The sequence below is a fragment of the Lactuca sativa genome, chromosome 1 (genome assembly GCF_002870075.4).
Source record: "Lactuca sativa cultivar Salinas chromosome 1, Lsat_Salinas_v11, whole genome shotgun sequence".
NCBI classification, from domain to species: Eukaryota; Viridiplantae; Streptophyta; class Magnoliopsida; order Asterales; family Asteraceae; genus Lactuca; species Lactuca sativa.
The window spans coordinates 180559178-180583544 of record NC_056623.2 but is presented as its reverse complement, the minus strand read 5'-3'; positions in this window follow the sequence as shown (position 1 = coordinate 180583544).

Genomic DNA, 24367 nt, shown 5'->3' with positions numbered 1-24367 from the left:
TGCTTGATCGGTGGAGGGTCGTTAGCCGAACGGGTAGGACAATGACTTTAAATTCTCCCTTCATTAAAAGTATTAATGATAAATACTAAAGTAACTAAAATCTTAATAATTCCCAATCTTAGTTACTTTAGGAAAAATGTGAATTTGGTGCTAACCCATGGAATTCACACTTTGTACCTTACCAAGTCGTTGGTGGAGCGTGTGTGGTTAACCGGCACACTAACTTGGACTAGTAAGGACCACGAAGGGTGACTTAATGTTTTTCATAGATCAATGGAGCGTGTGTGGTTAACCGGCACATTGATTAGGTGATAATATTAAGGGTACCAAGTGAATTGGTATGGTTATTCACACCTTGTTTTGTGATCCTCGGCATCCCAGTCACAAAATTTGAGAGGGCACACTCGAGATTGAAACATGCCATTGAAAAGTTCAATGAATCTCAAAAGATCTAGGAATTTCAAATCCAATTAAAACCTAATAAATTATTTCGTTTTTCATGGTGGAAATTGGTGAATCGTCATTCGCCTACCTTCAAATATTTTATAGCTTGGATTACGGCATCCCTCTTCTAAGTTATAAAATAGTTTGTTGGGTCCTAGCCTTAATATTTCATATTGGGTGTCATATTAAGGACTTTAAATCAACTATCTTGAATATCTCCCAAAACATGTCTGGTTTAGACATTTATGATCTTCCCAAATCTCTTGAAGATGATGTTCCTCAACATCATGCTTCACTTCCTTTATCTCCTCCAAATTATTCTCCCTCACCCACAAGTTCTTGAAAAGTTTAAAGTCACTCAAGCCCTATTGGCAAGTTAAGGTCTTGGTGTGGTCACATCTTGGAGATGTAGTCACATATTGACAAGACGGGAGAGTTGGGTGTCAAAGTCTCGTGAAAGTTGGATGTTCAATCACTTTCTTAGTAACATAGCGGGTCACTTTGGGACTACTATGAGACAGACTATGACACGAGCCTTAATGATCTTATCTATTTGCTTTGTGCTGTGGAATCAGTAATGATTTGGAACACTAGTAAAGCAAATTTTGTTAGAAGATCAACTTCCCAAACCTTAAATGGACATTGGCAATGGTAGCATTGGATATCTAGAAAAGCATTTCTCTTCCCATTGGAAAGGGATCGGCCATAGTCAACTCGGTTGACCAAATGGTAAAGAGAAAGGCTAAGTCTGAGATAGTCTCATGTGCCATTATCAAAGGGTCTACATGTGTTTTGTTGCCAAAGGAAGGGGCATTGGTTGCAAAGCCGCCATAATTTACCTAAGGATGTTAAAGTCGATAAGTTTGACTCTACTTCAGGTAAAGTCCACTGTCTAACTCTATTAAGTTTCTATTATGAGATTCTTGATACATGATGTGACTGGGTCACATGGTGATGTTTTAAGAATCAAAAGAAAAGATAGGAAGCTTAAAGAAGTATATGCTGTTTTTGATTGCGAAGATGGGTTTCGATCGCATGGTTCGGTAATCAGAATTTTGAGTTGTTGCTTAAGAGTTATAATATATTGCTTATGAATAGATAACAACAAGTTTTTCATGTGGATTGTAAGGATAAGTTTTTCCGCAAAGTTTTAAAATAAAAGAAAAAAAAAAGGTTTTAATTTTATTTATTTTAAAAATATCCTTACAATGGCATCGGTGGAAAATTGTTGCTTATATGTTTCCAGTAATAGCAATATTGGAAAGTGGATTTGATTCTTTCATTTGTGGTAGTGTCTGAATTTACCAAATGAAGAAAGTTTTTCATCACCCAAGTTTCAATTGGACAGAAACTTGGAATCATACAAGTTGTATTGTATGATGAATGAGAATTTTCATCTTTGAAAAATTAAGACTAATTCTTTGATCACATGTATATGTGAGTCAATTGAAGGACTAAGGAATTAGGTACATTGGGTGTGCGCTGGTCAAGGTCCACCACAAAGATTGATTTGTCATGAGTTACTAAAGATTAGTAAATATGATTATACTTATAAGGTTAGGTATAATTCTGTAACATTGAAAAGGTTCCAATGTATGACAAAACAAATGAGAAGAATCAAATTAGGCAGAAGGATAAAAGTTTCTCAAATCTGAAAAGATGGGAGAGTACTTTAGTATCAGCTTTGTGATCATCTTAATGATTAAGAAACCATATCAAAATTTGTTCTCTAAGAAAGTCTTAGTGCATTCTTATGACTAAGAAGAAGGGATCTTGTAATTGTTGAAATGGTTAAATCAAGAAGATGAATCATACTTCGTTCCAATACAAGTCTTGGAGTCATACTCCAAGATTGTAATTTGAGTGACATGTCTTAAAGAAGGTTTAAAACACTTATCAAATGTAAGAGTAAAATGTTTTCTACTCTTGTACATTTGAGATTGGTAAGTTGTGATGTCTTGGATGAGACAAAGACCAACTAAGACCAATTGTGTGAAGTGTTAGTCTTGATAAGAATCCGCACTATCCCTTGAATATTTGTTTTATCAAGGAATGGTTCTTGACTAGAAAAACTTATATGTCAAGAGGACAGTGGGAGCCTTAAAGATTCTGAAAGAGTTTTAAGATTTAATCAAGAGTGAAACCTGTAATTTATCACTAGCACACGAATTAAGGTTTTCAACCTATCGTGTTGACATAATTCTTATTTCTGTACCTACTTCAAATAAGTTGAATTTACATGTGAGTTATCAGAGTTCAACTTGGAAGCATTGGTGGGCCTTGTGTTACCAAGGTGACAAGAAACTAAGATTGAACAAGTTTCATCCGTGTAAGGCTGAATTTGTCACTAACCTTATCTTGTGATTATGGTTTTGACAAATTCGCATGGGTAGGAACTCATACACTATTAAATCTAAGTGTCATAAGGTTTCTCTCCGATTCATGAAAATGATGGTGAGGAAACGCTTTCACTAAATAGATTTTAAGTAGATATCAATTGTGTCATTTGCATTTTCAAAAGTCATTAGTGGAGCGCGTGTGGTTAACCGGCACACTAACATGGACTTGTGAGAAATGGCAAATGCCTAAGCAATTGAGACTATGATTACGGCATCCCTTTTCATAGTTCTGAAAAATTGTTTAGACACACATGTGAGCTATCTAAGAAAGGATGTATGAATCTAAATTTCAGAAGACCAGCAGATTTCTGGAAATATGTCAAAGCTAGTGGGAGCATAAGTGTTATGCTGATAATCATCATGTTAGTGGGAGCATGATTATTATGATTAGTATTGCAAGCTAGTAATGTTAATTATAGAAAACAAAATTTCAATTCGTGAAGTTGTAGGGGTTGAAAAGTTGTTTTGCTATAATTAAGGGAGAGGAAATTATACTTGATTTCAATTCTAAAGCTTAGATTGAGATTTTAATCATCTTTAGTCAAGAATATATATATATGAATTTTATGTCTGAATGGTTCGACTTAAGGAAATTCTGTATATATTGCGTTTTCAAAATTCGATTATGATTACGGCATCCCTCTTCATAGTTAAATTTTGAAAACATGGCAAATGAAAAATATTGTAGCAAAAGACTGGTCTAGTATCATGTCTTTATGTCAAACATCATGAATCGTGTCCCATATGCTTCGGATATAGGATTGATTTCACGTGCTATAATATTCATCCTTTCTAAATTTTCCAAATGCTTAAGGCATATAGAAGGGAAAAGTCTAGAACTGGATATGACTAAAGTGATTAAGCAATTGTCGAGGACAATCTGAGGTTCGCCAAAGATTGGTTGCTCAGGGACATTTGGAAGTCTAGTGTTAATTTTGGTAGGACCATATTGACATTTTCTGAAAAGAGGTAACTCTTGTTCGGAAGTGATAGTCAAATGGGACTATGGAAATGTCTCCATAGGTGGAAGTTATTCAATCTATGTAAGATTAGGAAACTTAATGCAAGAAGGATGTTCCCAAGGAGCTGATCTCCTTTGGAATGCTCTGTAATGGTTGTTGCCAAGTCTTTCTGACTTCGTGCATAATCATTACAAGAGGATCAATGCATATAAGTTTAGAATCTAACAGATTTCAGTAAATGACATAAATTTGGAATTCTTGCATTTACAATAAGGATTTGGGATTGTGAAATGAGTATCATTGGAATTATGTTCAATTTATCTACATCACAACGTAAGGATCATAGACAAATATAGTGTGCATACTTGGGGTATGGCATAACTATTGTTTAGAAAAACAAAGTGTACATGCTAGGAGCATGGGACGACTGTTGTTTTTTATTCAAGTCTTAAGTTGATATTTGAAACGTTGAATAATGTGTAATCAATATGGTGATAAATAAAAGGTGGTTTTATTTATATTCAAAAGAGTTCTGAGACCATATTAGATTCGATTATTATTGTGTTTCACTTTGCATGTTTTGACTTCCAAAATAGCTAGGTTATTCTTTTCGAATGACTAAGTTATTTAAACACTCCACAGTCGTTCATATGTTGGAAGTAGGTATGAATCAAGACTGTCATGAATCGGGTTTGTAGATGGCTAAATGAGTTTAGACATGGCAATGGTTGCTGCAACATTCATGAGTACTCATAAGTTATGAGTATTGGTATAAACCCACGCTCACTTGTATCACTTCATGGAATTTATCTCGAGTGATCGTGAGACGATAACATCATATAAATCTTTAAACCTAGAGATATGAGTTGTTACCTATGAGTTGGTTGTGCATTGATTGCACGTAAACGCATCAGTAACTTGATGTTATAAAACGTGCCTTTGTGTACAATTCAATAAGTAGTAGAACAAGCATATCAGTCGAAGTTTATCTGTTCCTTCTAGAAATAGAAGCGATATCCGGGCCCCTCGATGATTTTGTTGTGACCCATGTACCGGCCGGTCAGAACTGAATTGATGTGTTCGATTAAGTTCTTTGTCAAACAAATCGAAAATCGGGAAACAAACTGCTGGACAATAAGTACGACGTTGTTCCATGTATTTGTCCGGCTGATATCATGAGAACAGAGGATTATGTGATCACTTATCTAAAATGGCGCTTTATAGTTCGACAGAGTCTTCACTGTTCGAGGGAGTTTTCGAGAGCTACGATTGTTGGTTGGTTCCTGAAGTTATAGGCAAATATAGTTATTAGACTTATCCAAGTGGGAGTCTGTTGGATAAGGTGTCTAAGTCCATAACTTATTTGGTATATACTTGACCCGACCGGCATGGTCCATTTGGGTTGCATCTCATCCAAACTATTATGGATAATTTTATGAGAGTTATACACATATGTTTATTAATATATTATGAGTTATAATATATTAATATGAAGTTACGTTATTTAATTAGTTTTAGTCTTAAATTAATCATGAATTAATTTAGAGATTAAAAGGAATACTAATTAAATTATGGGCTATTTGTTTTATATAGTGTGGGCTAATACTCATTTGTTAATGGGCTAGGCTTATGTGGAAGTCCATGGATGATCCATGAAGCTTTTAACCCATGGATCCTTGGAAAAGGAAAAGACATGGGTTATTAGGGTTTCACCCTAACCATGCATACTATATAAGCATGCTTATGGAGCATGAAATGAAGCCTAAGATACACTAAGAGAAAGCTAGTGATCTAGTGTGTGTGTGCATGTGTGTGGCCGATTTATACAAGGTGTATATACTCTCTCAAGGTTTTCCAAGAGTTTGTGGTGTTTGTGATTCCATTTGAGGCATTCACACTATTGGTGCTTGACCCTCAAACTCCTAAGAACCCAACACACCAAAAGGTATGTAATCTCTTCTAACTCTTTTATGTTGAAATGTTCCCCATGCCATGTTAGACAGGTTATAAACCTTGGAAAATTATTATTTTGCATGTATTTAGACAAACATAGATCCAAGGTTTATTAGGGTTGCATGCACACTTAGGAAGTGTTAGATTGCTCAAAACCCAACAAATTAAACCACTACTTTGCGATAAAGTATAAACTTCAATCTTGGTGACAGGTAAAGCTTTCCTATTCCCCATGATTAAGTTTATTCTTCCATTCTCCACATTCTCACTTCTTCTTAGTCCCTGCAAATCAGAACATATATGAATACCACAACCGGTATCAAGGACCCAAGAGTTAGAATGGGGTGTGTTTTTAGATAAGATAGTGTAAATACCTGCATGGTTGGGTTTAACTTTCCCATCCTTCACATCTTGTTGGTATTTTGGGCAGTTCTGCTTCCAATGTGACTTTTCATGGCAATAGAAGCATTCAGCCTCTTTTGGGTCAGAAGAAGGAGTGACGGAACCTTTCTCGGTTCCACTTGAAGAAGAGCCATTCCAAGCACGAAAAGCAAGACAAACGAAGCAGCTTCAGCAGAAACATCAAGAAATACTCTCTGTGGCTAAGTATTTGGCATACGCAATAAACAATGCCAATACTATAGCCACTTTCTGCAAAGTCCATGCCATGAAGGACGACATGGTTGATACCATCCGCAGGCTCAAGAGGCGATTGTTGATCAGACTCCCTCAAAACCTCCTCCATCTCCAAATGCCCAAGACTCCCAAGATGCAGGCACCGAAATCGAAGTCAATTCTGCTCCTACCTTCAGCTTTGACGTTGTTGATCTTCAAGAGGTCAATCAGCCAATCCCTTTGGATAATGACCTTATGATGTATGTTGAAGAAGAAGAATCGAGTGGCTCTCAGCACTCGACCTCCAATCCAAATGAGAAGAAAAAGAAGAAAAAGATGGCCGTCTCCAGAATAGAATTTCTCAATCTTCAATCCAAGGTTGATCAAATCCTGGCCGCAGTCAAGTCTACTCTATCGCAGTCTGACGACAATCCTGTGCCACAGTTCTTAATCGAAAGGATTGAACGAATGGAAGCAAGGGAAAGAATGGCTACTGAGAGAATTTCTCTCAAAGTTGAAATGGGGATAAGGTCCCTTGACAACAATCGTCAAGCGGATCACAAGGAGTTTATGGCTGCTGCAGAACACCTTATATCTGAGGTATCCGCAATAAAGGACAATTTGCAGGCAGCCATCGCAGATCAATCTTCTCGGTCTCAGAAACTGATTGATGAGACTCACACTACATATGAGTCCACTATTTCAGTTCTCCATGCAACCATCAACAAACTTCAACGCTCATTATCATCCAACTTCTATGGCCCCTAGATTCTCCAACTAACAAAGGAGATTCACCGACTGCTGTTCAACACCTCCATTCCTGATAATCAGCAACTGGCTGAAGTTCTCAAAGCTCACTTCCAGGAGGTTTGTGCTAAAATCGATGGCGTTAAACAATGGCTTGAGGAGTCTCTGGGTCTGAACTCCTCAAGAGGGGGAAGTGAAGGAGAAGACCATCGAGAAGAAGAATATGAAGAAGAATGTGACAACCGTCAATATTCAGTCAAGTCAAAGTCAACTAAAGTCAACAAGTCAAACCGATAAAACAATGTTGCATACTCATCGGGAGTATGCAAGATCCCTAAACAAGGCGTAACGGGACTTACGAACCCTGCATTGCAAAGCCGAACACTTAAAAAGGTCACCAATGAAACCTCTCTCAATCGTTTTCACTCTATCTCTTCTTATGTCAAATCTCTCCCAAATCTCTCTAAGTATGTGAAATCTCTCCCACATATCTCTTTGTATGAGAAATCTCTCCAAGTATGTCAAATCTCTCCCAAATCTCTCTAAGTATGTGAAATCTCTCCCACATATCTCTTTGTATGAGAAATCTCTCCAAGTATGTCAAATCTCTCCCAAATCTCTCTAAGTATGTGAAATCTCTCCCAAATATCACTCTGTATGTGAAATCTCTCCAAGTATGTCAAATCTCTCCCAAATCTCTTTAAGTATGTGAAATCTCTCCCACATATCTCTTTGTATGTGAAATCTCTCCAAGAATGTGGAATCTCTCTCAAATCTCTCTGAGTATGTGGAATCTCTCTCAAATCTCTCTCGAAATCTCTCCCAACTTTCTATAATCACTCGGGGCATCCCGACCCTCGAATTTGGCGAAAACAGCCCAAAAACGGAAGTCTACGCGAAAAACGGACCTTAGGAACCAAAACCCCTCTTAGGAACCGAAACCCCTCTTAGGAACCGAACCCTCCTGATTAAGAAGGCTGCTGATCCGAACCGAAGGTACTGTTCACCAACCGAACCGAAGGTACTGTTCATTACTGTTCACTACAGTTCGTTCGGTTCTGACATTCTCGCCTCTTATCTCCAGACCGAGGACCGAAGCTTCCCTGCTGACCCTTCGGACCGAGCCTTCGGACCGGACCCTCGCCCTTCACTTCTCGCGCCTTTCGCTTCCGACTCCAACCTCAGCGTGGACCGAACCTCGGCCTAGGACCGAGAGGCCTCGCTGGGAAGCATTTTTCTCCCGGTTTTCGCATAGTTTTACGTTTAAGGCCCGTTTTTAATTATTTTAACGCGGAGTTTTCACCCAAAATCATATTTTAACATAATAAACCTTAAATATTCACAATTTAATAAGATTTTCATCAAAATCTTTATTTAAATAATAAAAACAAGTGGGTAAAGTACGAAGAGGTGGAGTGTTGACTTTGCTTTACTTTATGACACAAGCAACCACTCCCACATCCACTCTATGACCAGCCACTCCTCCCCACCATACCTTGTACTTTTTACCCCTCTCACAAGCCATCCCCACGTTCTAGGGCTGGTCACTCAACCTTTCTCCTCATTTTCTTTCAATCACTCTCATTCCACCAAAGATTCAACTCCAACTTTTTCTCTCCAACTTTTCTCTCTAATTCAAGATCTCAAGGCTGATCATCAAGTGTCTTCCACTCTTGGTAAGTGTAATTCATCCTCCTTGTGATTTTTACACTTCATTCTACTCAAATCATTGATAGCTTATACAAACTCCATAACTATGATGCTAGATTCTCAAAAATCTTCAAGGCATCTCCAAGTGTTCTTGAGTTAAACACCTCCATTCTTCAACAATCATCTACTGAAAACACTTAAGGTGAGTTCATACCCCTACATTTTCATGTTTTCTCAAGTTTTTAGGGGGGGAATACAAGTTAAAACACCAAGAACATAACTAAATTTTTCTAACAGCCTTCATCAGAAAAGTTCAACCCCATTCACGGACTGTTTTGGACAACTTAAACATTTTAGTTTTCAAAACTGTTTTAGGTGCATGTAGTTCCACTTCTTAGCTTTAAAATGACTACTTGCACATCTCCATACGATTTTTCTACAATTTATGGTGATTTTTACAAAACTGCCTATCATTTCAAACATCAATCCGGACCAGTCTGTGATTATGGACTTTTTCACATAAGTAATAAGTCATTAAAAATTATAATAAAAATTATGAACAAACTAGACTCATTTTCCAAACTCTCAGAAGTTACAGAACTTGATTTGGACATTTTATGATTTTTCTACAATTTTTCCAATAACAGTTACAGAAAACGTTATTAACAGAAAAATACTATAAATTTCATTTCACCTTGTAACATGTTGAGCAAGGTATACATCGTTATGTGTTTATGTGTAGTTGCAATATATGACAATTTTGTATTCTTATATAGACATACATCAGAAAATAAATGGATTTACACCTCCACAAGTATGGTAAATATATAAATGATATTACAAGGCTATACCCATTAAAATACAAACATTGGTAATTTATGACAAGAAAGGCCTATGCTCACTACCCACACAAATAATTGATAAACTATAATAAGTATAGTTTATGTTTCATCTACCCTAAGAACTTAATTACAAGAAAGGAATTCACCACCACTTTTGATAAGCTATCATATGCATAGTTCAGGTTCACTAATCCCTATTACTCCCCGGTGAACTATGATATGTATAGGTTATATTCACCATGACCACCACTTTTGATAAGCTATCATATGCATAGTTCAGGTTCACTAATCCCTATTACTCCCCGGTGAACTATGATATGTATAGGTTATATTCACCATCACCATCACTTTTGATAAGCTATCATATGCATAGTTCAGGTTCACTAATCCCTATTACTCCCCGGTGAACTATGATATGTATAGGTTATATTCACCATCACCATCACTTTTGATAAGCTATCATATGCATAGTTCAGGTTCACTAATCCCTATTACTCCCCGGTGAACTATGATATGTATAGGTTATATTCACCATCACCATCACTTTTGATAAGCTATCATATGCATAGTTCAGGTTCACTAATCCCTATTACTCCCCGGTGAACTATGATATGTATAGGTTATATTCACATTAAATCTTCGCATTGTTAGACTTCAACTATAATCGTTGAGCGTATATGCTTGAGTCATACAAGAATTTAGTCTGGATTGGCTTAGAATTGGTGGTGCCCGCCTCATCTCCTGTTCCTTGTTTGGCTGTGGACCTAGGGCGGACCCATTATATTCGACGTTTTATCTAACCTAAATCTTATATAACTTATATACGCTGGACGATTATAGGGGAAATCTATGGGTCAATCTAGGATACATCAACACATCATATAGGAATATTCTATTTACACTTAACTAAGAAAATATTGGATTTTCTGGAGATCAAACTCTATCGATTTTAAAAGGAAAACGGTTTCTACTCCAAACAAAACTCTTATGAACTCACCAACTTAATTGTTGACACTCTTTCAAAACTACTTGTATTCTCAGGAAATTAGTGAAACAGGAAAACTTCAGCGCTTTGAGGATGGGACGTTAAACCGTCAACAATTTATTTTTGTCATCATAATGTAATTGATTTTGAAGCATGTAAACATATACTTTGGTGTAACTTTTTCAATTATATTTATGATGGTTGTATTTACTTTGAGCACTATTATACATGTTGTTGTGATACTGTACATGAAGTCCTCCACCCCTGGACGTTTCCGCCATCCTTGGTTTGGGGGTGTGACAAAGAACATCATTCCAACACCGCTTCTCCAAAAATCCCTTCACCGCAACACCATTCTCCACCACCGTAATACAAAATCATCCCTTCCCCTGAAAGACCTGAAACTCCCCCAAACTTCAAGAACATTGCGGATCACATGTCCTCTCCAAGCTCAAATGACTCCCCTGTAACGAAGCAGAAGAAAGCTGATTGGAAAGTAGCTAAACTTGCAGAGCTCATTTGGAGAGAGTGCAGCTTTGACACTGTGATAGATAAGTCCTTAGTAAACTTCTGGATCAATCCCCATCGCAGACTCCTTGATGAAGACTACAAACCCTATCTTACATATGCAAAACCTCCTTCGGATGGATACTGGGATGTCCCTATCTCCCCAAACGCTAAATATTTCACTGTATTTGAGTAGTTTGACCGCAACTTTCCTAATCACAAGAGATTACCAATGGAGTTCGAGAGAGTTAACCGTTTTTATGCCAAGCATGCGTCTCCCATTGAGAAGATATGGTTTAATGACAGACCTTCAGCAGTCAAGAACTTCAAACCACGCAAATTTATTAAGGCTGAGTTTGTGCAATACACACTCACAAGAAGGAATCAGGACTATGTCCGCACCCAAGCTGACTTCCCCTGCATGAACCCAGGAGAAGTCTTCCTGATAGCAAAGGTGTTCCAGAATAAGTGTGAAAAGCATCCGAAGATGAAGATAGCACTTGAAAGGGAAAGTACGTATCTGAAAGAAACTATTTGTGACTTCGCTAAGATCGATGCGAAGATTCACCCAATCATTGCCCAAAAGATTGATCTACCTCCTCTTGATCCCGCACCGATGCCAACCGAAGGCTATGAGGAAAGATCCCTTGGTGCTACAAACTTTCATGAACTTGGAGTCATCTTCAAAAGGAAGACTGATCAAGTCAAATACTTCATCCCCATGTCCTCCATGAATCGCCTCTCGAAGAAACAACTTGAAATCTGTCGAACCGCAGTGGAAAAATCGAAGCATACAACTGCCGAAGTCAAGTTCGAAATTCTAAGGAGGATCACCTGGTTGGAAAATGTCAGGAAATTTTGGTGGATCCTGATCAAGTTCCTTAAACTTGAGAAGTGAAGAAAATTAGAGGTCACTTAGGGGGAAATTGTTGATACATGAAGTGACCCTCTTAATTTTGTCTACCACTGTCTTTAGCTCTCCGCAGTCAAGCTCCTTCAACGATCACATCCGAAGTCATCAAAGCTACCGCAGTCTTTCTTTCTGTACTTAGTCTATTTTGTATCTATTTCTTGTATACTCTCTATTGTCTAGTATGCCTTGCATGGCTACTCTTAGAGAGTCAATCTATTGTATCTCTTTAGTCTCTATAAATAGAGACTACGCTTTATCAATCAATACAAATCTCTTCTTACTCATCTCTAGATCTTAATTATCTTCATGTTATCTCATATCTTTCTTACTCTCTGAAATCCTCTCGAACACAACTGACTAACAGCTCTCTTCGGAGCATGTCACTCGTGACTCTATCACTAAGATTGATCTTACTTACTAACTTGGTTTGAATGCATTCCATGTTATGAATCATCTTATGTGTTTACTTGATATATCACCTACTATCATTTATGTTTCTTTATATTTCCGCAACTAACTATCTAACCATCTAACATATTAACTTATTATTGTTGAGCTTTTAGATCCTTTGAGATTAACTAATTCCGCAATCATACTTGTTCTAACGTTTGTTCAAGTCTGTCTCAAGTTATTTCTCTCAACACAAATGTTTCGTTAAAACTGGAATTTAGTTCCCCGTCAATTCCTTGAGTTCGTAAGGTTGGGTTTCACTTTTATCACGGTCTCATGATGTTGGATCATTAACACAAAATTTTGATATGCCTAAGTCATGATTGGTTTGATCAATGACCTCTTGGACATATGTCATTGTGTGTGAATTGTGCTAGATTTTTTAGATGAAAAAGATTGGTTCATGAAATTAACTGTACCTCTATTATGATTGGACCAAACAGACAACTCTAACTCATTTGAGAAGAGTAAGGTAGCTCAGGAGACTAACGTGAATGCAAGCCAGATTGGGAAGAAATTTTCGTACGAAAAATTTCATTAAGGCTTTCGAAATCACACATTGAGTCATTAGAGGCTTGGGTCGACATGCTGCATCATGCTTCTAGGGACAGTATAACTAGTACAAAGTTGTCGAAATTGTACCTTCCCATAGAAACACAAGCATGACCCTTGTAAAACTTTCGTGAAATCTGAACAAAGGAAAGACAAAGAACAAAATAACAAAAATCTTTTTGATGTTTTTGATTTTTCGAAAAGAAAGAAAATATGTTTGTGTTTTTATAAGTTTTTCGAAAAAGAAAACAATTAACAAAAGAAAATATTTTTGTAATTTTTTATTTTTCGAAAATAAAATGACAAAACAAAAATAAAATCTTTTTGGAGTTTTTGATTTTTCGAAAATAAAACAACAAAACATAAATAATTTTTTTTTGGAGTTTTTGATTTTTCGAAAATAAAGCTATTTTACTTACCAACGAAAAAATGAAAAACTAATGAAAATTTGTTAAACTAACGAAAATTTGACAAACCAAAATGCGCAATGTTTCGAATTCAAAGCGTGTCGAAGCGCTGAATATGAACAGTAACCTCAGAACGGTGAATGAAATTCCTTTGTAATTCTATTCAGCACCTCTGAATCGTCATTTTTGAACCATTATTCCTTATCTCCTGGAACAGAATTCCCTTCGTTCATTCCAAGTCCTCCTAAAATTCTCACAAATGATTTTTCATCTAATGGTTTCGTGAAAATATCAGCCAATTGATCAGTAGTTTTCATGAAATGAACTTCAATATTACCATCCTCCACATGATCTTTTATGAAATGGTAACGAAGAGCAATGTGCTTGTTCTTCGAATGTTGCATAGGATTGTGACAAATACGAATTGCACTCTAAGAATCACAATATAATGAAATTTTCTTCATATTAATTGCATAATCACGGAATTGACTTTGAATCCAAATTATTTGTGATGTGCAAGCTGCAGCAGCAACATATTCTGCTTCCGCTGTGGAAATCGAAACACAAGTTTGCTTCTTCGATTGCCAGCTCAGCAATTTGCCATCAAGTAATTGACATCCTCCACGCGTGCTATTTCGATCAAGATTGCAACCTCCCAAATCAGCATTTGAGAAAGCTTGTATGAAGAAACCAATTTTCGAAGGATACCACAATCCTAACAAAATTGAGCCTTTGAGATAACGAAAAATATTCTTGACTGCAGTAAGATGTGGTTCTCGTGGATTTGACTGGTACCTAGCATAATTACAAATAGAGAACATAATATCAGGATGACTTGCCGTGAGGTAAAGTAACGAACCTATCATGCTTCTGTAAAGAGTTAGATCAACATCAGGTTTATCTAACGGAGGTGTAAGCCTTGTTCCCGTTGCCATTGGTACTCGTAATTTCGTGCTATTCATCAATCCAAACTTTTCAAGCAAATTTTTTGTATATTTTTCTTGATTGATAAAATTCTCTTCTCTGTTTTGATGAATATTCAAACCAAGAAAATTATTGATTTTTTCCATCATACTCAACTCAAATTTTCTTTTCATCAGATTTCCGAATTCATTAGACAAAGCAGGGTCAGTAGAGCCAAAAATCATATCATCGACATAAATTTGAACAACCATTAGATGATTCCCAATTTTCTTTCAAAATAACGTGGGTCAGCTGATCCTTGTTTAAATTTTGCCTGTTTTAAGAATGAAGTAAGAGTTGCATACCAGGCTCTTGGTGCTTGTTTTAACCCATAAACAGCCTTATCTAAAATATAAACATGATTAGGATATTCTTCATTTATGAAACCTAGAGGTTGTTCAATATACACTGTCTCTTCTAGTTCACCATTAAGAAATGCACATTTCACATCCATTTGATAGACATTGAAATCTTTATGAGCTAAAAATATTCGAACAGCCTCGAGTCTTGCGACAGGGGAAAAAGTTTCTTCATAATCAATACCTTCTTGTTGCGAATACCCTTTAACAACTAATCGTGCTTTATTTCGTACAATATTTCCATCCTTGTCGGTTTTATTTTTGAAAATCCATTTTAACCCGACAATCGAAACATCTTCAAGTTTAGGAATTAATCTCCAAACCTTGTTTCGTTTAAACTCGGCCAATCCAGATTGCATTGAAATAACCCAATCAGAGTGTTCCATTGCAACCTTATATGTCTTTGGTTCAATTTTTGAGATGAAAACATTAAACATGCAAAATTCTTGATGAGTATTCAATACCTCATTCTTTACACGAATTTGAGCTCTTGTCAATACTCCTTCTTTTGGATTCCCAATCACTTGTTCTTTCGGATGATTTCTTGTCCATTTATCTAATGGTGGATATGCTGGATCAAAATCCAAAATGTGCATCTTCGTATAATTCTTCATTTTCTGAACCTGCAACAGAAAGATTATCATTTATTTCGTGAAATTCATCATTTTGTTCAAGACTTATCGTCTCATTATCATTATGTCCATTTTTAACAAAATTATCATTCCGACGCTCCCCCTCAACAAGATGCTCCCCCCTCAACATCTTCATCCAATCTCCCATTCTCTCCCCTCAAAAGAATGCTCTCCCTCAATCAGAGTATTTGAATGTAAGTGCTTCCCCTACACTGGATTATTGTGCATACTTTTGCCAACTCCTTGAGAATTCGATGTTGAATTCCTATCAACAATAGTTTGACTGCGTTCGGAGTCATCAATATGCTTCGTAGATTCAGATTTGTCACACCCCAAAACCAAGAACGGCGGAAATGTTCCGGGGTGGAGGACGTCATGTGAAGTATCATAACAGTGTAAAGTAGTAAACAAGCAACAAAATCATCCATTGCATTAAAAGTAAAGTTTTAATACATGTGTGTTCTTTCATAATGTACAACAATAACATAAATAATCAAAATAAGAAGAGTCCTGACTGTGCTCCGTCTTCTCAAGGCCTGGACATCGTACCTGTCTAACTGGTGACCTGAAAATACAAGTTATTTTGAAAGCGAGTATCAGCCTAAAGCTGGTGAATTCATAAGTATTTAAGTGTCATTGCTTTGTTTGGAAAACTGTCATGATTGTCTGGCAAATCTTTAAATGTAACAATTGATATAAGTTTGAAGATCCTAGAAAATCCCTTATTTCCTACAAGTATGAAATGTAGTCTTCTACCAAGAACCGAATGTTTTACTATGAAAATGATAGTTTTTCCTTTCTATTGACTAGTACTAAAGTACTTAGTCTAACTCCTCGTTTATGTGAAAGTATCACAAAATAAAGTAAACAAGAAAAAGTATATGATAGTCTTCTACCAAGACCTAAATGTTCTGTAAGTAAAATGTTAGTTTTTCCTTTATATTGACTAGTACTAAAGTACTTAGTCTAACTCCTCGTTTATGTGAAAGTATCACAAAATAAAGTAAACAGGAAAAAGTATAAGATAGTCTTCTACCAAGACCTAAATGTTCTGTAAGTAAAATGATAGTTTTTCCTTTATATTGACTAGTACTAAAGTACTTAGTCTAACTCCTCGTTTATGTGAAAGTATCACAAAATAAAGTAAACAGGAAAAAGTATAACCATGTAAGTGTTATCCCTGGGTTACCAGGACTAACACGACATCGCAGAAGCGAAAGGTATAACCTAATGAACATCCGAAGATTGTCCATTTGTCCTCTATAGCAGCAGCAGGTTGGAGGAAGGGTTAGTCCCGTATTCGACTCCTAATATAATTAGTAACCTAATGAACATCGAAGATTTTCATCTCATCCTCTGTTGCAACAGTAGGATAGAGGAAGGGTTAGTTCTGATATCGATCTACCTAGTATAAGTAATAACCTTAGACATACGTAGATGTTCATCACCCAGTGGTTCTAACAACTGGGTTCCGGAATGGTTAGTCCCATCTAGACATCCCGTCGAACAGGGATAGGCAGGAAAATTTACACAGAAGGTACGAATAAATCTTCCTCGTAACTCTAGGTACAAGTATCCAGGTAAGTGAATACAGGATAATGTATCTATGTAACAGTACTCATGTAGGGTATTCATGTAAGCGTAATCAGATAAAGGTATCTATGTAGACGTACTCACGTATCATGTAATCCTAGGTAAATGTACTCATGTATCATGTAAGCATATGTAAGTGTACTGGTATAGACTCATGAATGAACTGACTCTTGTGTGATTCCTTGTAATAGGAATAATGTTTTGTTTCTTCTAACTATCCCTATGATAATTAACTGGAAAGTAATTGGTTGTTCAAGTAGATTTATGCACCCTCGTTACACTAGGGTGTGGGAAACTAAACGAATGATGAAACTATAACATCAATACATATATAAGAATATATGTGTATAAGTGTAGTTTTGCTCAAGAAAGTAAAAATAATGGTTTTTGCAAGATATCTAAGAGTTTTGAAACAATAATAAAAGTGACTTGATGTCATTTTAAATGAACCTTTCAAAAGTAATACATTTGATAACCAAGTATTTTTAAGATATAAAACCATTTCATGCATCACATTTTGTAGCATGTGAAATCTGCTGGATGAAAACATAGTTATAAAATACATATTAGTGATTTAATAACATGATGTTTTCTACTTGTATTCCCCCCACCCATTAAAGCATTTAAAAACATTTAAAATATTCATTTAGGGGTATGAACTCACTTGTAGATGGTGGTTTGGATGAACTGAACGGTGTCGGGTTATTAGGTGTCAAGTGAGGACTTGTACACACACTATGATCCTAATGAACATATAATCACACATATATGTAACCAATTAGTCTTAAATTACAAATTGATAATGTTAAGACATCCTAGAACACAATAAACACTTTATATAAGTGTTATAAGCCCTAAGGATTTCATCTAAGTTGTTGTGGGACAAGGCACTTGGGTTTAGGGTTCCAAAGGACCCTATACTTTAGTTTACTCTCCATATAACCCCACATAAGGAGTTTACGGTCGTAAACTCAAGAGTTTACAGCCGTGAACTCGAAGGCTTAATGTCCTTTGTTGTTTTGAGTTGCTAAATGATTCCTAGAAGCATTCCAACTTGGTGGGTTAATTCTTGGAAGTGTTTAGGGCATAATCACACTCCTTTGAGGAGTTTACAACCCCAAGGCCAATTTCTTTGGATTTTACTGCCGTAAACTCACATGGAATGGTGTTTTTGATGCTTTCAAGTCTAATGCACATGTAGGATAGGTCTTAGACTTTTACCCAAAGCATATGAAGGCCTTAGGCACACTTTGGTGCCTTAGTTTGATGTTCACAGCCCAAGAACCTTATTAGGGCTGTGAACTCACTTTGGGAAGTGTTTTTGATGTGTTTTATGTCCTTGATTTAAGTGGAAACAATTCTATGTAAATGTCCAAGGCTTTAGGAGCCTTAAAAACACACTTTGGTCCATGGTTTTGGAGTTCACGGTCCAAGATCTTCTTGGGCCGTGAACACCTAAGCTTTGGTGTTTCTTTGATGTTTTCTTGTCCCAATTACACCTATATACAAGCCTAAGGTAGTAACATATCACGGGGGAAAGGCTAGGCATTGTTTCGGGAGTTTACCGCCCAAGAACACCTTGGGGAGTAAACTCCTAAATCTAGTTGTTTAGCTATCTAATTTATGTTATAAACTCATTAAGAGCTATATAACACTACTAGAGAGAGGTACTCACGATTTGGGATGAAAACCCAAAGATCCGTGAGAGAGAAAATGGCTTTTATCTAGTTGGAAATGTAACTAATGAGCGAATATGGTTCAGATTTCTATTTATAGTCCTGAGATTTTTGGCAGAAAATATTTTATTCCCGGAATGAACTCTAATATCATAGAGTATTGGAATAACAGTGTTGCACAAAACTCTAGTGCATCCACTCTCCTGATATCTCCTGAAGTGTAAACCCTGAATTATTCAAACTTATACGGAAAGTCTGAAAATTTGTTGTGACTACTATAACTTCTATTGAAGTGATATTGTTTGTTCATAATGGAAATTTCGGGTTGTCACATCATCCCCCTGTTAAAGGGAATTTCGTCCCGAAATTAGAATTTAGGCAAAGAAGTAGGTACGAATGATCGAGTCATGAGGTGGAAACTTCCTAATCGCTTTGTTCCTCACGCTCTAAAGTGAAAACGGGCTCTCGGTTGGTATTCCAATGAACCTTCACTAACGGGCGATGGCGTTGCTTCGTCCGCTTGACCACTCGGTCGAGGGTCACTACGGTTCTAATACGAAGGCGAGGATCTCGTAAATCTCTATCTCGTCGAGAGGGCTTACGAGGGTCTTAATTGGAAAGGTACAGTTTCAAGTTCGAGTTGCGAAAGGTAAAATGCATGTTACTGAGTTCGCGGAGATGCAGGACCGATTCTGGTAAGAATCTCGGAGGTCCTAACTACATTGGATTTAGCTTTCCACGCTTTACGAAGCGTTTTAAGTCGTTCCCAGAGTGAAGTTTCCTAAAGAATTTGGCCTCTCACTTGGAATTCCAAAGGTTCTTTCTCTCGCTTAACTTCCCAGTCAAGGGCCACCCCTTGCTGGTTCAAAGTCGAAAGGGTTTCTGAAATTTGCGAGGAGTTCTAAATGGACTATGATAGTAGGTCTGTAAGACCTAGTATTTGGCAAATTTTCCGTTGGTGCCTACGGTGCCGACAAATTCCCAAAGGTTTTGGATAATTTGACAGAGTACTCAATAATTTCCACAACACTAATAGTGTGTCTCAGGAAATTTGACTCTTAATTCCAAAACTCTTGTTCAGAGAACTTTGCGAAAAGTATCTCCGAGGGTAATGTTTCTATGGGTTCTTTCTTACTACGAGGGTAGATAAATAAGTCATTACATGGGGAAATGACGAACTGATCCCAGTAAGAAGGCGTACTCCACTCATTTAGCTAATGAATACTATGGGTGTATTGGTCCTATCCGAGGGGTATCACTACGGACTCGAAGTGTCCGTATCAAGTTCAGGGGATAGTCTTCAGGACATCCTTCCCTATCACTCGAACCGGTGATATTCGGATCTCAGGTCCATTTCTAAAAGTAACTCTTTCCCTGTGTTTGCTCAATCAACTCGTCTAAGCGAGGCAAAGACAATGATTTCTAAAGGAAATCTAAATGAAGTCTCCGGTCGTTGAGGTACATATGATGCACTCTGTCGACTTCTGGTAAGAATAAGATCGGAGCTCTCAAGGGTGAGAAGCCTGGTCTTTTAATTCTATTGTTGAGTAGTTCGCTGTGTTGCCCGGGCTGTTCTTGTATCTTCTGTAGGTGTTTAGACTGCAAGGCGATCTGGTTATAAGAGTCATACTGGGTTCTAAGTTTGTTCCTACGCCAATGCAATTTACTCGTACTCTTGGACAGTCTCCGTCCTTAAGTTCATATTAGAATTCATACATGATTCAATGCTCACAATCTTGTGTATATGAGTTGTATATAATTAAGGTTGAAAAGGTAGTCGAATAACTGATTCTTCCTTAATCTCACATCCCATCGAGGGAAAAGAAGTTAAAGTGGAATCATCAATTCTAAACCTGAAGAACATTGATTATATATCACTCTCATGTATACATTCTTCGGTGATAGATCAACCGTGTGAATCCTGGGATTAAACTTGACGTACTGCACGAGTAATATTGTGGAGATTCCTTCGGGAAGGAAAAGAACTATAAGGTACTTCATGCACGAGTACCTCGGTGTTCTGATATGACGGCTTCGCTAAAAGACGTTTACTGAGAAAGAGATGTACTTATGAAGCTGGTATTGCGACGATCGAATTTACTCGAGTCATATGATAAAGTCGGAATCATATGGAAACTAAAGACATTAGATTTGAACATAAGGCATTACAGACAAAACACAACAGTACAACCATTAACAGAGTTACTGTACTTTTAGATTTACTACAAGACTATTGCTGCAAACAAGGTATACTACAAAAGACAAGTATACGCAGCACGAACATCCCTAAAAGGATGGGATCCCACAAAAATAAGACTCTGGTTGCACTAGTTTTGGGATGTTTCATAAGTATGTTACAACGAAACGCCTAAATTACAATAACGTGGGTCCGGAGTAGACTCTCCTGCGGTGGTTGGTAGTAGACTTTCGTCTGTGCCAGCAATTACTGCCTCTGGACAGTTCCTTTTGTAGTGACCTACCTTGCCACAACCGTAGCAAGCCTGGTTCACAATGGTGTTTGGCACTTGGGTGGGCTGAGCTGTCGGAGTCTTGCAGTAACGGGTTGTATGCCCCTTCCTGTTGCAGTGTGAGCACTGCATCTCCCTACAAGGTCCATGGTGGTGAAAACTGCATTTAATGCATTTTGGGAGATTTCCTGCATAAAGTTTGGCTGGTTTAGGGACAATTGGGATGCCCGAAGGGATGGTAGTAGGAAGTACTGATGTCGTGGCTGTGAAGGTTGTTACTGGTGGTTGTTTCCTGTTCGCCCTTCGAAGCGACTTATCCTTAGAATTAGTCCAAGACTTCCGTTTGTTACTCATGGTCTCGGAATTCGGGGTATCGTGGTAGTTTGTTGCTCGTTGCGGTGCTTGAATGTTACTTGGATTGGAATGGTTGTTAACAATCCCGCTAACACTTGCGTTGTTAGCGTTCAGATGGGTCAGAATAGCTGACACGGCAGCCGAGACTGCAGCTTGAAAGGTAGCTGCATCAATCTGAAGAGTTGGTGTTTGGTTGATGGGCTGATCGCTTTTCTTAGGTGACATGATTCTGTTACAACGAAAGAAAATGAATTTGTGAGCGAGAATGGTTGAACCTAGACATAGATTGATCGCTCATGTAAAGAATAGAAGTATGTTCCCTAAGGTTCGACCTACATCCCTATGATGCAGTCCTAGTATGGATTGGAAGTATGTTCACAAAGGTTCGACCTACATCCCTATGATGCAGTCCTAGCAAAGATCGGAAGTAAGTTTGTACAATGTCTCAAGACATTTTTCGTTCTAGCCGAGATATTGCTGGTTGGCGAATAACGTGATCCAACCATTAAAAGAGACTTGGAGATGTCTCTGGAGTTAAATTGCTATAGTCCAATGACTTGACTAGAGCATGTTTCAAATAGACTCAAATGAAAGTATGATAAAAGTATTTGAATAAAGAATGACACAGAAGTTAGCCGACTGTCAATACCTTTGATATTCATGACGTACAAGTTCGGGAAAATGACCTTGTAAAAAGGTCTTACATCATATCCAGAGAAGATTGTTCTCAACAGCATAAAGACCTAACCAAAAGTACTTATAGTACAAGATAGTTTCATAGAAAATGCCACATCGGGCATAGACAGAAAACGATTCCTTTCTAACAAGGAAAATAAACTAAGGCATCTACTACTGGCGACGATCATCCCTCTGGTGAATTATAAGTTCATCCAGTTGACGTTCCACATCAAGTAGGTGTCTTTCGTACACCCTCTGGCGTACTCGAAGTTCTATGACTTCGACTCGTGATTCAGCCAGTGCTTGCAACAGGGTTTCATGGTCTCTCTCAGACCTCTCACAAGCATGTTCAAGGCGACTGGTGCGAAGCATATGCATTCCTCCATTTGTACCAACTTCTGTGATACGTTGTAGAGCTGTCCTGCCTTGAATTTCGTTTCGGGCAACTCTTCGAATCAGAATTGGCATGATTCTGTCTGCTGAGCCCCCATTGCTCAGGTCATAGAAGCTTCGGTCACCATTAAATGGCATGGGCTGATCTTGTCCCTGGCTCCATGTTTCCAAACATTCCACCCACTCAGGCGTCGGGCCATGAAAAGCCGGACGAGGGTTAGGGATTGGAAAGGGAGCTGCCTGTGGTAGATTCTCAACTTCGGGTTCAGAAATAGCACCATCTGAAAGGTCTTCAGCATGGTGATCATTCAGAGGGATCGGATGATCATTATCTGGTTCTTCTCCAAACCATCCAGCAATTACTTCGTTCGGAAGGAACAGGTTGCTGTGGGGATGGAATCCAACCATGTTATCTACGCGAGAATTGGGGTAAGGAAATAATTATTAGACGAACTATCTAGATAATTATTTAGGAAATCTTCATTAGTTACATCGCTATTTGTAAAGTGCATATCAGTTATATGTAATCAACACAGGATAGTCCTTCGAATAAGTGACCTCAACTCCAAATTCACAAGGAACAGGGATAAAGCAAAATTTCACCAATTCTAAGTCTATAACATCCTAGTTACATATAACTTTAGTGTATCCACTTACCAACTATCAACTTGGTAATGAAGATCCCGCTTTAGTTCTCAAGTATAAAGTACTTATAGTAACACAAAACACCCCTATGGTATTTCAGACTTAGCTTCTGTTATAATGTTCTCATTGTGGTAATGTTGGTAAGTTTTTAGACTTGTTGCCATATCACAACCATTCTTGGGCATGTGCTAATCACTCCTAGGAACAACATAGTTGATCAGGCTAAGCCACTCCCAAGACTGACCATACATCCCCAAGCTTACCTGTGATATTCAACAATCACAATACTTTTGTTCTTGTCATTGTGACACGGATTTTAGTATGAATGCAGGCACGTATACTTTGTTAAATATTTTATTATTTAAAACTATATACTCTTAGACAGAGTGTTTTAATCCCAATGTATTTATAGTTAGTATATCTTTTATGGGTTGATATACTTAATTCACTATAAACAGTGCTCTGATACCAATCTGTCACACCCCAAAACCAAGAACGGCGGAAACGTTCCGGGGTGGAGGACGTCATGTGAAGTATCATAACAGTGTAAAGTAGTAAAGAAGCAACAACATCATCCATTGCATTAAAAGTTAAGTTTTAATACATGTTTGTTCTTTCATAATGTACAACAATAACATAAATAATCAAAATAAGATGAGTCCTGACTGTGCTCCGTCTTCTCAAGGCATGGACATCGTACATGTCTAACTGGTGACCTGAAAATACAAGTTATTTTGAAAGCGAGTATCAGCCTAAAGCTGGTGAATTCATAAGTATTTAAGTGTCATTGCTTTGTTTGGAAAACTGTCATGATTGTCTGGCAAATCTTTAAATGTAACAATTGATATAAGTTTGAAGATCCTAGAAAATCCCTTATTTCCTACAAGTATGAAATGTAGTCTTCTACCAAGAACCGAATGTTTTACTATGAAAATGATAGTTTTTCCTTTCTATTGACTAGTACTAAAGTACTTAGTCTAACTCCTCGTTTATGTGAAAGTATCACAAAATAAAGTAAACAAGAAAAAGTATATGATAGTCTTCTACCAAGACCTAAATGTTCTGTAAGTAAAATGTTAGTTTTTCCTTTATATTGACTAGTACTAAAGTACTTAGTCTAACTCCTCGTTTATGTGAAAGTATCACAAAATAAAGTAAACAGGAAAAAGTATAAGATAGT